A 16,217-nucleotide genomic window follows, 5' to 3' on the forward strand; every position below is an offset into this window, starting at 1 on the left:
GGATGGTGTTGTCAGGAACTCTTCCGATGTTTTGTAATTTCCTCAGGAAGTCAGTGGTATCTCGGAGATAGCTGGGAGTGTTGGTGGCATAGGGTTTGAGGAGGGAGTCCACATACCTGGATATTCCAGTGGTAAGAGTGCCAATACCTGAAATGATTGGGTGTCTGGGGTTCCCAGGTTTGTGGATTTTGGGAAGTAGGTGGAATAAGCCAGGTTGAGAATAACAAGAAGTCCTGTGGCACCTTATAAACTAACAGATATTTTGGAGAATAAACTTTCGTGGGCAAAGACCCGCTTCATCAGATGCATGAGTGGGGAGGCGTGGTTGCAGAGGGGTATTTAAAGAGTGGGGTCCCAGTAAAAGGGAGGGCCAGAGCTAACAAGGTCTATTCAGTCAGAGTGGAAAAGGCACATTAACAGTAGTATGTATGAAGAGAGGGAAAAACAGGTCAGATGAGATAGGGGAGATATGGCCAATTGTCAGTCTAATGTGGAGATGTTAACACCTGGGGCAGAGAAGCTCCTTTTGTAAGGTGCGAGCCACTCCCAACCTTGGTTAATGGAGTCAAATTTGCAAATGAATTGCAGCTCAGAGAGTTCTCTCTACATTTGATTTTTTAAATTTCTTTGTTTCAGGACTGCCACCCTTAAATCTGCCACTGAGTATCCAGGGAGATTGAAGTGTTCCCCCACAGGTTTCTTCACTACGTTACTGTTCCTGATGTCTGATTTATGTCCATTTATTCTTTTATGTAGAGACTGTCCTTTGGGTAAGTGGCTCTCTGGAGTGTGTGGGTGCCTGGGTTTGGGGGTTCTGGGCCTCGGTTTGTCTGTTTATTTGGTGTTTGGAGTGCTGAGCTGTCTGTTTGTTTGTTTGAAAGGCCATGTGCTCAGGCTGGCCATGAGCTCAGGCTGCGTGCTGATTGGCTGAGCGGTAGTCAGAGGGAGGGGCTCTAGCAGGTAGGCCAGAGCTCTAAAACCCTGCTGGCAAGCGACCAGGGAGTTTGCGACTGGGTGGTTGCTAACAGGAGGGAGTTTTGAGAGGGGAGTTTAGAGGGGGAGCTTAGAGGGAGCTAGCTACTTCTTCAGGTGTAAGGGGCAGCATCACCCCCAACTGTTGGCTGGAGCTGAGGGACCCGCTGCAGCATGAGGAGCAGGGGGGGTGAGATCGAGGGATGTCAGTGGTGGGCAAGTGATTTGGGGGTGTCTGGTACGGCTGTGAGGATGGCAGCACCCACGGAGGCTGCTTGCGCTGTGCTGGCTCAGATTGCATGGCTTCCAGTCCCAGTCCTGCGCTCCCTGCATGCATGCGCCTCACCAGATCTGTGGGGCTCCAGGGACAGCCGTAGCCAGATGAAGAGTTGGTAGCTTTGGGTGGGACCCAGGGTGTGGCTGAGCTGCAAGATCGGTGCCTTCCTGAAGGACGTGGGGCTGCGGCAGCGTGTGGCCAGGTGCGGAGAGGCCAGGGGAAGGGGGACCTGGGGGCAAAGAGAACTGATAGGGGGCAATGTGGTGCAATCGGGAGACATGGGAGTGGAAGGGGAAAAAGGGGACAGGGAGGGAGGATCTGGGGGTGATGGTAGCCGATGAGAGGCAGAGGTGTGGGGAGGAGGGTCCTGGGGAGGCGAGGTGGTCGTCATGGGGAGCTTTGGGGACATGTGGTGCCAGGGAGGTGCAAGAGGTAGTGGGACCGTACCCACATTCTCCATGCCCCACTGCCTTGTGGGTTATCCTGGAAAGGAGCAAGGCTAAGGGAGTAAACCCTGACAGAAAATCCAGAGGGGAGTCCTAAGGCGGTTCTGTGCCAACTTGTGGCATTAACCCGGCAACTCCTGCAGCTGAGCTGGTACCAGACGTAGAGGTTATCCTCTCCTTTGGACTAGATCAGTAAAGCAAAGAGGGGAACACTGGCGTCTGGGCAGTCCAGGGTCCCAATAATCGCCCAAGCTTGCGCCTGGAGAGGTACTCCAGCATCACTAACAGCGTTGAACCACCATGGGAGGTAACAGATACCAGTTGTAAGCTCTTGCTCGATTGGCGTAGAGAACGAGTGTGAGGGGTTGCCTCCGACAGTGGGAGAGATCGTCGCATCTCACTGGATGGCCACTGCCCGCCTCAAGCTGGGCAGCCTCCAGCCAATAGGGTACTGTCCCGCCACAGTTCACCTCCCTCGCTGGGTGTGTGAGGCTTAAGGTTCCCAAACCTGACAAGTGACCTGAAATCTGAGCACCAGGCAAACCAATAAGAAAATCAACAAGAAAACGAAACCATCAAAATTTTAAGCTTGCTTGCTGGAATGTGCAGACCATGCTCACAGGTCTGATTGAAGATCTTCAGGACATCAGTGACACCCGAAAGACCGCTGTCATCGATGAGGAACTGAAGAGGCTCCAAGTTGACATTGCTGCTCTGCAAGAGACACGTCTCGCAGATTCGGGATCTCTAAAGGAAAAGAACTACGCCTTTTTCTGGCAGGGTAAAGCCCGAGAAGAACCCAGAGAGCATGGTGTTGGCTTCGCCATCAGAAACACCCCTTCTGCAAATGGTGGAATTAGTCATGGGTGGATCAGAAAGACTCCTTCAGGTCATACTTGAAACTCGTGCCGGTCCTGTCCACCTGATCAGCGCTTACGCCCCAACCCTGTGCGCTGAACCAGAAGTAAAAGACAAGTTTTATGGTGTGCTTAGTGCTGCCATAGTGCAAATACCTGCTCACGAACAACTGTACATTCTGGGTGACTTCAATGTGACAGTTGGAACCGATCGTGACTCATGGCCTTCCTGTTTAGGCCACTTCAGAGTGGGAAAAATGAATAAAAATGGTCAGCGTCTTCTCGAACTTTGCACGTACCACAATCTGTGCATCACAACCACATTTTTCCAAACCAAGCCACAGCACAGAGTGTCATGGAGACACCCACGCTCAAAACACTGGCATCAACTAGACATGGTCATCGCTAGACGTGATAACCTCAAAAACGTCCTTCTGACATGCAGCTATCATAGTGCTGACTGCAATACAGATCACGTGTTAGTTTGCTCCAAACTCAAGGTGATTCCCAAGAAGCTGCACCGCTCTAAACCAACTGGAAGGCCCTGCATCGATGCCAGAAAGACGACTAACTCAGAGAGAGCTGAAAAGTTCAGAGCGACCCTGGAGGAGAATCTGCGCAGCGACCCTGCGGTTGCCGATGTGACATCCAGATGGCAGCATCTGAGGGATAAAATGTACAACACGGCCTTGTCAGTGTTTGGAAGAAGAGCTAGAAATACAAATGACTGGTTCAAAGCTAACTCCGATGAGATGATTCCAGCCATCGAAAACAAGCGCGCTGCGCTCCTGGAGTACAAACGTTCCCCAAGCCAGAATACCCTGCAAGCGCTCAGAGCAGCCAGAAAAACAGTACAGCACATGGCCAGGCGCTGTGCCAACAACTACTGGCTCAAGCTATGCAGCAGCATCCAGACCAGTGCTGACTTTGGTAACCTCAGGGGAATGTATGAGAGCATCAAGAAGGCATTAGGACCCACCCAGAACAAGATGGAACCTCTGAAATCCAAATCTGGTGAAGTCATCACTGACAAAGCCAAACAGATGGAGCGCTGGGTCGAGCACTACTCCGAGCTGTACTCACGCGAGAACGTTGTGGTCGACACAGCCCTCGATGCCATCGAACTCCTACCAGTAATGGACAAACTGTACCAGGAACCAACTGTGGATGAACTGAAGAAAGCCATTGACAACATTGCAGTAGGAAAGGCCCCGGGCCAGGATGGTATACCACCAGAGGTGATCAAGTGTGCCACAGACACTCTCCTGGAACCCCTACATGAGCTACTGTGCCTGTGCTGGAGAGAGGGAGAGGTTCCACAGGACATGCGCGACGCTAACATCATAACCTTGTAGAAGAACAAAGGAGACAGAAGCGACTGTAACAATTACCATGGAATCTCCCTGCTAAGCATCACTGGTAAACTGTTCGCTCGCGTCATCCTCGGCAGACTCCAGAAGATTGCTGAGAGGGTGTATCCTGAATCACAGTGCGGGTTCCGTGCAGAGAGATCTACTGTTGACATGGTCTTCTTTCTGAGGCAGCTGCAGGAGAAATGCAGGGAGCAGAGGAAGCCACTCTATATTGCCTTCATCGACCTAACCAAGGCCTTCGACTTGGTCAGCAGGGATGGACTGTTCAAACTGCTCCACAAGATATGTTGTCCGCCACGGTTACTCAAGATGATCCAGTCTTTCCACGAAGACATGAGAGGAACCATCCAATACGATGGCACATTATCGGATGCTTTCAGCATCAGGAGCGGCGTCAAACAAGGATGCATCCTTGCTCCGACATTGTTCGGGATCTTCTTCGCACTCCTCCTTAAACACGCCTTTGGATCTTCAACAGAGGGCATCTTTTTGCACACAAGATCTGACGGGAAACAGTTTAATCTTGCAAGGCTGAAAGCTAAATCTAAGGTGCAGGAAGTCCTCATCAGAGACATGCTGTTCGCAGACGATGCTGCTGTAGTGTCTCACGCAGAAGACCAGCTTCAGAAGTTGCTGGATCGGTTCTCCAAAGCATGCAAGGACTTTGGGCTCTCCATCACCCTAAAGAAGACAAATGTACTTGCTCAGGACCTTGCTGATTCTCCATCAATCAGCATTGACAACTATATGTTAGAGGTCGTCCACGAGTTCATTTACCTTGGGTCCACCGTCACTTACACCCTGTCCTAGGAGACTAAGCTAAATAGGAGGATCGGTAAAGCAGCCACAACTCTGTCCAGACTCAGCGAGAGAGTGTGGAATAACAACAAGCTGTACACTCACACCAAAATGCAAGTCTACAGAGCCTGCATCCTCAGCACTCTCCTTTACGTCAGCGAGACTTGGACCCTGTACTTCCGCCAGGAAAAGAGGCTGAACGTCTTCCACTTGTGCTGCCTCAGGCGCATCCTTGGAATATCATGGAAGGACAGAGTGTCCAACACTGCTGTCCTTGAGCAAGCTGGAATCCCAACTATGGACACCCTCCTCAGGCAGCGTCGGCTCCACTGGCTTGGCCACATCCACAGGATGAATGATGGAAGGATTCCAAAAGACATCCTGTATGGCGAGCTAGCCTCTGGCAAAAGACCTTCCAGTCGCCCCCAGCTGCGCTACAAAGATGTTTGCAAGAGAGACCTCAGGGAGGTAGACATCAAGCCAGACAGCTGGGAGGAGCTGGCAGACGATCGCAGCAGATGGAGGCAGAATCTATACAAGGGCCTTCAGAAGGGTGAGTTGAGGATCAGACAGCTAGCAAAGGAGAAGCAAGCCCACAGAAAGCACAGCAAGGACCTGCCAGACACCCACTACATCTGCAACAGATGCAGCAAGGACTGTCACTCTCATGTGGGTCTTGACAGTCACAGCCGACACTGCAAATGAGGATGCCAAACGGAACTACGAAGGGTGCGATCCATAGTCTACATAGACTGAAGGATGCTACTACTAGAGACTGTCCAGTTGGGCAATGTACATTGCAGTGGGGCATTGCTGGCACATGGTGGCATATATTGTATTAGTAGATGTGCAGGTAAAGGAGCCCATGATGGTGTGGTTGATGTTAGGTTCTGTGATATCACCGGTGTAGACATGTGAACAGAGTGGGCAGCGGGGTTGGTTGCAGGGATTGGTTTCAGGCTTAGAGTTACTATTTTGTGATCTACAGTGGCTGGTGAGGATTTGTTTAAGGCTGGCAGGCTGTCTGTAGGCGAGGACAGGCCTGCCTCCCAAGGTCTGTGAGACTGAAAGATCATTGTTCAGGATGGGTTGCAGATTGCTGATGATGCGCTGGAGAGGCCTTAGGTGCGGGCTGTCTATGATGGTCAGTGGTGTTTTCTTGTTTTCCTTGTGAGGCATGTCTTGTAGCAGGTGGCTTCTGGGTACCCGTCTGGCTCTGTCAATCTGTTTCCTCACTTCCTTAGGTGGGTATTGTAGTTTGAGGAAAGCTTGGTTAAGGTCTTGTAGATGTCTGTCTCTGTCTGATGGATCAGAACAAATACGGTTGCACCTTAGTGCCTGGCTGTAAACAATGGATCATGTAGTGTGCCCTGGATGGAATCTGGAGGCGTGTAAATAAGCATAGCGGTCCGTGGGTTTTCAGTATAGGGTGGTATTTATGTGACCATCGCTTATCTGTACAGTAGTGTCCAGCAAGTGAATCTTTTGTGTGGACTGGTCCAGGCTAAGGTTGATGGTGGGGTGGAAACTGTTGAAATCACAGTGGAACTGTTCAGGAGCCTCCTTCCCATGGGTCCAGATGATGAAGATGTCATCAGTGTAGAGGAGGGATGCTAGGGGACGAGAAATGAGAAAGCGTTGTTCCAGGTCAGCCATAAAAATGTTGGCATGCTGTGGGGCCATGCAGGTGCCCATAGCAGTGCCACTGATTTGAAGGTATAATTTGTCCTCAAATCTGAAATAGTTGTGGGTGAGGACAAAGTCACAAAGCTCCGCCACCATTTGTGCCTCGGTCTCACCAGGGATAATGTTCCTTAGAGCTTGGAGTCCATCTTCATGTGGGATATTGGTGTAAAGGGCCTCTACATCCATGGTGACCAGGACAGTGTTTTCAGGAAGGTCATCAATGGATTGTAGTTTCCTGAGGAAGTCGGTGGTACCTCGAAAAAAGCTGGGGGTGCTGGTAGTGTAGGGTCTAAGTAGAGAGTCCACATATCCAGACAGTCCTCTGGTGAGGGTGCCAATGCCTGAGATGATGGGGCCTCTGGGATTCCCAGGTTTATGGATCTTGGGTAGCAGGTAGAGTAAACCCGCTCTGGGTTCTAGGGGTATGTCTGTGTAAATCTGTTCCTGTGTTTTCAGAGGGAGAGTCTTGAGCAGATGCTGTAGTTTCTTTGTGTATTCCTCAGTGGGATCCTTCAACAGAGGCTTGTAGAATGTGGTCTTGGAGAGTGTCTCTTAATGGGACCCCACTCTTTAAATACCCCTCTGAAACCACCCCCGCTCATGCATCTGATGAAGCGGGTGTTTGCCCATGAAAGCTTATGCGCCAAAATATATGTTAGTCTCTAAGGTGCCACAGGACTTCTTGTTGTTCTCAAAGATACAGACTAACACGGCTGCCTCTCTAATCCAGGTTGGGGCTCAGACAGTATGTCTGAGTGAATAAGGTCCCGAGTAGCAGCAGAGAGTTCCTTAAGTAGTTGCTGTAATTTCTTTTGGAATTCTAAAGTGGAATCAGTGGAGAGAGGTCCTTAAATGTGGTGTTGGAGAGTTGTCTGGCTCCCTCCTGTTCATAGTCTGACTTATTCATGATGACAACAGTAGCCCCTTTGTCAGCTGGTTTGATTATAATGTCTGAGTTATTTTTGAGACTCTGGACAGCATGGCGTTCAGCATAGTTGAGATTGTGTCTCATTTGGCATTGTTTGCGAAAATGTGAGTCTGAGCACGGTTGCGGAAGCACTGTACGTAGAAATCCAGACTTTCACTACAACCCTCAGGGGGAGTCCACATAGAGTTCTTCTTCTTTTGGTGTTGGTAGGCGGGGTCGAAGAGAGTCAGACTGTTGTTTATAGGCGTGTTGATAGAATTCCTTTAGATGGAGGCAGCAAAAGAAGACTTCAAGGTTACCACAGAATTATATTAAGTTCATGGAGGAAGTAGGGCAGAAGGAAGGACCCCAGGATAAGAGAGACTCTTCTGCTGGGCTGAGTTGGTAGCTGGAAAGGATAACAATATTGTTAGTTGAGCTGTCATTATTGTAGTTGTAGTATCCTGATGTATGAAGTAATTTAGAAAATTTATTCTCTTTTCTTTTTTGTAGGAAGTGGAAGTGTTCTATCTATGTTATTCTTGTAGCTGGAGTAGCATAACTGAGATTGACTTACAAAACAAAAAGCAGTCAAGTAGCACTTTAAAGACTAGCAAACTAGTTTATTAGGTGAGCTTTCGTGGGACAGACCCACTTCTTCAGACCATATCCAGACCAGACCAGACTGAATATGTAAGATTGACTTACTGTGATAATGTAGACAAGGTCTGAAAATCTAAATTTAGCTTTAACTGGCTAAAATTTTGGGCTGAACTAGTGTTTCATCCAAACAAATGCCCAGTGTCACCAACCCTGGCTGGAATCCACCTTCCATACACGCAACATGTCTTGTCCTTTTTGCTCCCTCTGTGAAGAATAATAAAATTTCTCCTTACTTTTCCTTATGCTCCCCAAGCTCCATTGCTTGTGTTCCCAAAGTCAGGGCAACCCCATGGGGGCCTTCCTGCTGTGCTGGCTCCAAGTTGCCACACATCGTTGTTCTGACTCCATGTGCACAATCAGGCTTCCTAGTGTTGGTGCGCAATGTCTAATTTACGTATAACCCAAGACAGGTGAATTGACATCCCTTTGTCTAATAGAAAATGTTCTTCTTCGAGTGTCCCCGTGGGTGCTCCACAATAGGCGACGGCTTGGCCGGCGCCGCAGATCGGATCTTCCAAGCAGTTTCTGCCAGACCGCGCATGCGCCGGCGCGCGCCGCTCCCTGGCGCTCTCCTGGCCATGTGCGCGATCCGGTCCCCGCCAGTTCCTCTCAACCGCCGTCGGCTGCAGACGGAATCCGACTAGGCTAAAGCCACATAGCGTATTCAACGATTTTATTTGTTTTCTCTTTAAAGTTTTCAGTTATTTAGGCTACCATAAGTAGCCGGTTGTTATTTTGTAAAAAAAAAACAAAAAAAACAAACAACAAACAAGCTACGGAGGGACAGCTCAAGCCAGTCCCAGTAACAAGCGCCGGAGGCCGGGAGCTAGGGCCATCAGCCCTCCTGCTGAGGCAGGCCATCGGACGGGGAAACAGCACAAAGAAGGTGCTAAGTACCCATAAACAAACTCAAAGACTCACCAACAATGTCCTCCTCAGGCTTTAAAAAATGTGAGTCCTGCCGAGAGGCGATGCCAGTGTCCGATGGGCACAGTCTATGCATAAGGTGCCTGGGGGAGTCCCATGTGGCACAGAAATGCGCCTTCTGTGCAAAATTAACAACCAGAGCACGGAGAGACAGGGAGATGAGGATTAAACTGCTGCTTCTTGACAAGGCCCTCCAGCCAGACGTGCCGGAGCGGCCGCAGCAGGAGGGACCCTCCGGGGCCCTTAGAAGAAAAGCTGCCTCCCTCACTCCATCAGCGCAAAAACGGAGGAAAGTTTCTCCAACCCGATCCCTGCCGGCAGCAACAGTGAGCGGGACGGGAGGAGCAAGCAGCCCCCAGCCGCAGCAACAGCTGATCGGCGGCGGCACGGAGAGCCACGTGGAAGCGGCTCAGCCTCCGATAATCAGCCAGCCGCCCCGCACCGCAGGCAGGGCGGCGGCTAAGCAAGCGCCGGTACCGGCGGCACCGCAGGCAGCGGCACCGACCCCCGGGGAACCGGCGGTGCAGAGCGCGCAGGCACGTAGCCTGCAGGCGCAGAAGGACTCCGCACGTGCGGCACCGCCTTCGAGCGTGCCTAGCACGGTGCCGACGGGGCCGGGATCCCCCGCCCATCAGGGGGCGGAGTTACCTCCCTTAGGGAGGGGAAAGGCTGCACACAAGAGGAGGCACTGCAGCCCCTCTCCAGACAGGGCTGTGGAGCTCTTTTCTCACAGCCCTCCGCTCATGTTGCAGACTCCAACCAGAAGGCAGGGGTCCCCCCTAGCCTACCCGGAGCCCCCTTCTCCTTTCCTGCAATCAGCCTCCCCATGGCTGGCACCACCCTCACCCTTCCTGGGATTTGAAACGCTGGACTATTATGCAAAATCACTCTCTCCAGTGTCTCGACGATCCCCCTCTCCCAGACACAGAGGGTACGTGCAAAGGGAATGGTCAAGGTCACCTTCCCAGGAACAGTGCCTATACTGCCATGGTCGTCCCTACCACGCGGGGCATGGACACCATCGGCAATCTACCAGGGAAAGATCCCCACACACTACCTCGTACCCCCGAGGGCAATCGCGATCGGGGACAGAGACTCAAGCATCCCAGGGGGGACTGGCCGTGGACCCACGAGATTTTCCCTCGCAAACCTCCAGCGAGAGGGCGCACCATCACCATCAAGAACCGGAAGGGTCCAAAGAAATGTACCCCAGCGGTTCCTCGTTTTCCTCCCCGGATGAGGCCACGGCCTTAGGGGACGTCCATCCTAAGGACGATCTCAAACAGTTTCAGGAGCTGTTTAAGAGGGTAGCTTTCACGCAAGGCATCCAGACAGCACAAGTGCAAGAGAAACATCATAAACTCCTTAAAAATTTGAGCTCCCCGGCCTCCTCCAGAGTAGCAATACCGCTTGATGAAGCGATCTTGGAGTCCGCCACTACCATATGGCAGACCCCTGCAACTATTCCGCCTGTCCAAAAGAGAGCGGATAAGAAATACTTCGTGCCGGCGAAGGGCATGGAGTTCTTGTTTAGCCACCCCCAGCCAAACTCCTTGGTGGTGGAGTCCTCGCAACAAAGATTAAAGACATCTCAATTTAAAACAGGGGGAACGGACAGAGATGCCAAGAAGCTAGAGCTGTTCGGCAGAAAGGTCTACTCCTCCTCCACCTTAACGTTGCGAATGGCAAATTACGCAGCGCACTTGGCGAACCATAATTTCGACAACTATGCCAGATTAACGTCCCTCATGGACTCGCTTCCAGAGGACAAAAAGCTGGTCCTCAAGGCCATAGTGCAAGAGGGCTACGCGGCTGCGAGGATGGAAGTTCAGATTGCTTTGGACGTTGCGGACACGGCAGCACGTTCCACAGCAACTGCAGTGGTGATGCGACGGGAGTCCTGGCTCCAGACCTCGGGTATACCGAGAGATATGCAGGCGAAGATAGTCGACCTTCCCTTCGACTTGCAGAAGCTGTTTGCTGAATCAACTGACTCGGTCCTTCATTCCAGTAAAGATTCAAGAGCCACACTCAGTACCCTGGGGATTTACACCCCTCCATACTCAAAGAAAAGGTACTACCCACAGCAAAGGCGGTACCAGTACCAGCAACAGCGCCCCCAGTATCACAGGGGTTACGAGCAAGGGCGGCATCAGCAGCACCAGCAGTACAGAACCCCCAGGCGACGCTCACAACAGGGCCGTCCGTCCTCGGGGCGGGGCCAAAGGCCACAAGTTTGACATACAGATCCAGGGCTGCGCCATCAACACCATTGCACAAGATCATCCGAAACGACTTTTTCACCATCGCCTCCGACCATTCTACGACCAGTGGCAAAGGATCACCACAGACAAATGGGTGCTGGAGATCATAGCCACGGGGTACGCCATCCCCTTCCAGTCGCTCCGGCCGCCGTGACCCCCGCCCAAGCCCCACCCCCAGGAGGCCTCCCATGTAGCCAGGCTCAGGCAGGAGGTGGCCCACCTCGAGTTCATAGGGGCGGTGGAAAAGGTGCCGGAGCAACTGCAAGGGAAAGGGTTCTACTCTCAGTATTTCCTGATGGAGAAAAAGACAGGAGGCTGGAGGCCCATCTTAGACCTTCGTGGCCTCAACAGGTATCTACGCAAGCAACGTTTTCGGATGATCACGATTGCCTCCATCCTTACAGCACTGGACGATGGAGACTGGTTCGCAGCCCTCGATCTACAAGACGCGTACTTCCACATAACCATCCATCCGGCTCACCGGCGTTTTCTCCGGTTCATGGTGGGCAACGAATACTTCCAATACAAGGTCCTACCGTTTGGCCTTTCCTCGGCCCCCAGAGTCTTCACCAAGACCTTGGCAGTGGTGTCAGCCTACCTGCACAGACAGGGGGTGTTTATTTTCCCGTATCTGGACGACTGCCTGCTCAAAGGGACCTCGAAAAGGGAGGTTCTCCGCATGATACGCGTCACAGCAAACACGTTCTCCTCACTTGGCCTGGTTATCAATCTGGCAAAATCAAAGATAGACCCCTCACAGGACATAGAGTTCATAGGGGCTCGCATAAACTCGGTCTCGGCGAGAGTATACCTACCAGAGGCTCGCTTTCGAGCCATCGGTTCCCTCGTGCAGGTCATCACCTTCAGCCCTACAGTGCCGGTCTTGACGTGCTTGCAGCTGCTGGGCCACATGGCAGCGGCGACGTTTGTGGTACAGAACGCCAGGTTGCACATGCGCAGCGTGCAACACTGGCTGGCAAGTGTATACAAGCCGGCAGTACACACCGTTCACAGGGTGGTGTCGCCCTCACCTGGGGTGCGCGAATCCCTGCAATGGTGGGTAAACCCCGGGAACTTGCTAACAGGGGTACCCTTCCATCAGCCGCAAATATCGGTTTTCCTCACTACGGATGCCTCCCTCATAGGGTGGGGAGCGCACATGGGCGCAGAGGTGGCTCAAGGACTGTGGTCACCCACGGAACAGTCTCTACATATCAATGTTCTAGAGCTCAGAGCAGTGTTCAACGCCTGCAAACACTTTCGAGACCGTATACAAGGCAAAGTCGTCGGGATCAGTACAGACAATACCTCCACCATGTTTTACATAAACAGGCAAGGAGGAGCTCGATCCCGTACCTTATGCGCGGAAGCAATCCGCCTATGGAACTGGTGCATCGCCCACGATATAATCCTGAGAGCCTCATACTTGCCGGGCGCGCACAACGTGAAGGCAGACCAGTTGAGCAGGCGTTTTGCGCTCACCCACGAGTGGCAGATCCGTCCCGATCTACTACGGCCGATTTTCCACGCATGGGGGTTTCCCCAAATAGATCTGTTTGCCACTCAGCACAACAAACAGTGCCCACAATTCTCCTCCAGAGCAGGGCTGGGCCGGGGGTCCCTGGGGGACGCGTTCGCGATCCCGTGGGGGGGCCCCCTGCTTTACGCGTTTCCCCCCGCAGTGCTGATCCACAAGGTTCTGCAAAAAGCCAGGAGAGAAAAGGCTCGGATGATCCTGATAGTCCCAACGTGGGATCGCCAACAATGGTTCCCCCTACTCCTGCGCATGTCGGACCGCCCACCGATGCCTCTTCCGGTGGCGCCGGATCTGCTCATGCAAGCCCAGGGGTCCATAGTGCATCCGCACCCCCAAAGCCTGCGACTGCAAGCGTGGCTAATCCATGGCTCAGCTCCCTAGAGAGCACATGCACAGTGGAAGTACAGCAAGTCCTAGAAAGTAGCAGGAGGACTTCCACTAGGAAAACCTATAAACAAAAATGGACTCGCTTCATGGCTTGGTGTTCTACCAAGCAGCTGGCCCCGCTTTCGGTGCCTATACCTACAATTCTAGAGTATTTACTGGACCTCAAGAGAGCAGGACTCTCGCTATCCTCGTTAAAGGTCCACCTTGCCGCCATCTCGGCGTTCAGACATGAGGATGGAGGGCACACGGTGTTCGCCCACCCTATGGTTACCAGGTTCCTCAAAGGGTTGGTAAACCTCTACCCCCCTCGGAAACCGATTCCACCCTCGTGGAGCTTGGACCTGGTGCTTACCACACTCATGGGACCACCGTTCGAGCCCTTGGCCACGGTTCCCCTTCGCCTCCTTACAATAAAGACGACCTTTCTTCTTGCAATTACGTCAGCTCGTCGGGTGAGCGAGCTTGCGGCAGTCATGGCAACGCCACCCTGCACTGTCTTTTCCAAGGAGGCGGTAACCATACGGCTGCATCCAGCCTTTGTTCCCAAAGTTTCTTCCGAGTTTCACATCAATGAACCTATTGTTCTACCCTCGTTTTATCCAAAGCCTCATAACTCCAGCGAAGCGGCGCGCCTACACCTCCTGGACGTGAGGAGGGCGCTAGCCTTCTACGTAGACAGGACCAAGTCCTTCCGGAAAACGGATAGACTCCTAGTCTCCCTCGCTCCCAAATCGAAAGGAGAAGGTCTCTCATCGCAGAGAATCTCAAAGCACATTGTATCCTGCATAAAAATGTGCTACGAGCTCAAAAAGACTCCTTTGTCGGCCACTCCCAGGGCTCATTCCACCAGGGCGGTGGCAGCATCAACAGCCTTTTTCAAGGGCGTTGCATTGAAAGACATTTGCAGAGCGGCGACCTGGTCATCCTACGACACCTTCGCCAAACATTACGCCCTTCACAGGGTATTCCAAGAGGATACCCGTCTCTCTGCAGCGGTCCTCTCGGGGACAAGCTGCACATGATCCGATTACCCACCTCCTATCTTGGGTTACTGCTGGGTAGTCACCTATTGTGGAGCACCCACAGGGACACTCGAAGAAGAAAGAGAAGTTACTCACCGTAGTAACGGTGGTTCTTCGAGATGTGTCCCCGTGGGTGCTCCACTTCCCGCCCATCCTCCCCGCTTCGGATCTCTGTTAGTGTTTTGCAGGGGCACCCGAGGCGGTTGGTCGAGGAACTGGCGGGGACCGGATCGCGCACATGGCCAGGAGCGCGCCAGGGAGCGGCGCGCACCGGCGCATGCGCGGTCCGGCAGAAACTGCTTGGAAGATCCGATCTGCGGCGCCGGCCAAGCCGTCACCTATTGTGGAGCACCCACGGGGACACATCTCGAAGAACCACCGTTACTACGGTGAGTAACTTCTCTTTTTTTCACTCTGTCTGGGACTCAGATTTTCAAACATCTTTTTAGTATGCACACAACTCCTTAAATATCTGTATGTACATTTCACAATGACTGAGGATCAATATTACATAAGCTTTTATGATATACCTCACTTGAACCTCTTTGGATAAATACAATGAAAGCAATGCGTTGAGTGTAATAAGTTTTCCAGGCCTGGCGGGAGCTGCTGTTACGGAACAGTAAACCCTTTATCAGTCAGCCCTGAGAATTTCTTAAGGTCATGTAGGACAGAGGACGTGAGCCTGGGAAGGCTGGGTCATAAATGTTCACTCTCAGAGCAGTACTCTGGCCAAAAGGTCTAATACAAGACTGGGATTCAGAAATGGGGGAGTTTTGAGTAGGAAAAGAAGTTATTTTACCTATTTGGCACTGGTGCAACTGCTCCTGGGCTGCTGTGTCTGGTTCTGGTGTCAACAGAAGACTGGTGGAACACTGGAGAGGCAAGACAAAAGAAGAGCCATGAGAATGACTAAAGGGTTAGAAAACCTGTTTTCTAGTTAAAAAAATACAGCAGGGTAGCCATGTTAGTCTGTGAAGTGGGTCTTATCCATGAAAGCTTATTACCTAATAAAGAAATTTGTTAGCCTTTAAGGTACTGCAGCGTGACCTGTCTTATGGTGTTAGACCCCAGGAACTCAGTCTACTTAGCTTAACAGAGAGAAGTTTAAGGGGTGATTTGATCAGCCTGTATGTATCTTTGGGAAAAAAATACTTAACACTAGGCTCTTCTGCGTGCCTGACAATGATACAACAAGATCCAGTGGCTGGAAGTTGAAGCTAGATAAACCCAAACTGGACATAAGAGGTAATTATGAACAGTGACTATAATTAGCCACTTGAACCCTGTTGTGGTGGATTGTCCATCACTGGCAATTTCAAAATCAAGGCTGGATTTTTCTGAAAAGATCAGCTGTAGTTCAGACAGGAATCACCTTGGGGCCGATCTCTGGCCTGGGCCGGACAGGTGTTGGGACAAGATGATCACAACAGACCATTCAGATCTTGGAATCTCTGGAACTGTGCTGAACCTGAAGGGTTTAGGTGAAATTTCCCATTCGGGAATCTGCCTCAAGGTGAATTTTTCTGAAAGTTTCAGCAGAAATGGTTAAGTTAAGGACAATACATTGTTTTGCCCATCTTAAAAAACATCCTGACAACAGCTTCACTGAGAAGCTTAATAGTAACAGAGAGTAATCTGTGCTAGTCTATACACTATCAAAACAAAAAGCAGTCAAGTAGCACTTTAAAGACTAGCAAAATAGTTTATTAGGTGAGCTTTCGTGGGACAGACCCACTTCTTCAGACCATAGCCAGACCAGAATAGACTCAATATTTAAGACCCAGAGAACCAAAAACAGTAAGCAAGGAGGACAAATCAGAAAAAGATAATCAAGGTGAGCAAATCAGAGAGTGGAGGGGTGGGGTCGAAGGTCAAGAATTAAGCTGAGCAAAGTATGCAGATGAGCCCCTATAGTGACTCAGAAAGTTCCCATCACAATGTAAACCATGTGTTAATGTGCCGAATTTGAATATAAAAGCCAGCTCGGCTGCTTCTCTTTCCAGAACGGTGTGATAATTCCTCTTCAGTAACACACATACCTTTAGGTCATTGACAGAATGCCTCATTCCATTAAAATGTTGACTAACTGGTTTGTGGA

The 16,217-nt window shown here is 51.4% G+C and overlaps 1 long non-coding RNA gene across 2 annotated transcripts in view; it reads left to right on the forward strand.

The window, feature by feature from the left end:
- The first annotated feature begins 634 nt into the window (after nt 1-634).
- The window catches only part of LOC142010783 (uncharacterized), a 59,499-nt gene continuing 43,916 nt past the window's right edge, over nt 635-16,217 (forward strand). For both annotated transcript variants that reach the window (XR_012644884.1, XR_012644885.1), the window contains exon 1: nt 635-770. This is a non-coding gene — a long non-coding RNA (uncharacterized LOC142010783). The remainder of the gene's footprint in view (nt 771-16,217) is intronic.

Source organism: Carettochelys insculpta, chromosome 3 (genome assembly GCF_033958435.1).
Source record: "Carettochelys insculpta isolate YL-2023 chromosome 3, ASM3395843v1, whole genome shotgun sequence".
NCBI classification, from domain to species: domain Eukaryota; kingdom Metazoa; phylum Chordata; order Testudines; family Carettochelyidae; genus Carettochelys; species Carettochelys insculpta.